Consider the following 416-nt stretch of genomic DNA (forward strand, 5'->3'; position numbering starts at 1 on the left):
TTACTAAGCTCATGGATTCTGGGGCTCAGAGCTTTGGTCAGGGCACAGTGGGGATGGCTTGTCTTTGCTCCATGGTGGCTGGGTCTCAGCTGGGAAAACTCGAGGGCTAGGGGTGAATCGATGTTTGGGAGCTGGAATCATCTGAAGTCTCTTTCATTTACATGTCCGAGTCAACTCAAAAACTAGAACTGTCCACTAGAGCACCCACATGTGGCCTCTCCAGGTGGTTCGGCTTCCTCACAACATGGTGGCCTCAGGGCTTCGAACGTGAGTGTTCCAGCAGAAAAAAACAAAAAGGCAAAACGTGCATCCCGTTTATGACCTAATCTTGGAAGTCTCACTTCTGCCATACTCCACTGGTTGAAGCAGTCATAAGCCTACCCAGATTCAAGGCGGGGAGTTCATGCTTTGATGGA

The sequence above is a fragment of the Propithecus coquereli genome, unplaced genomic scaffold, assembly GCF_000956105.1.
Source record: "Propithecus coquereli isolate 6110/MARCELLA unplaced genomic scaffold, Pcoq_1.0 Scaffold3819, whole genome shotgun sequence".
Lineage (NCBI taxonomy): Eukaryota > Metazoa > Chordata > Mammalia > Primates > Indriidae > Propithecus > Propithecus coquereli.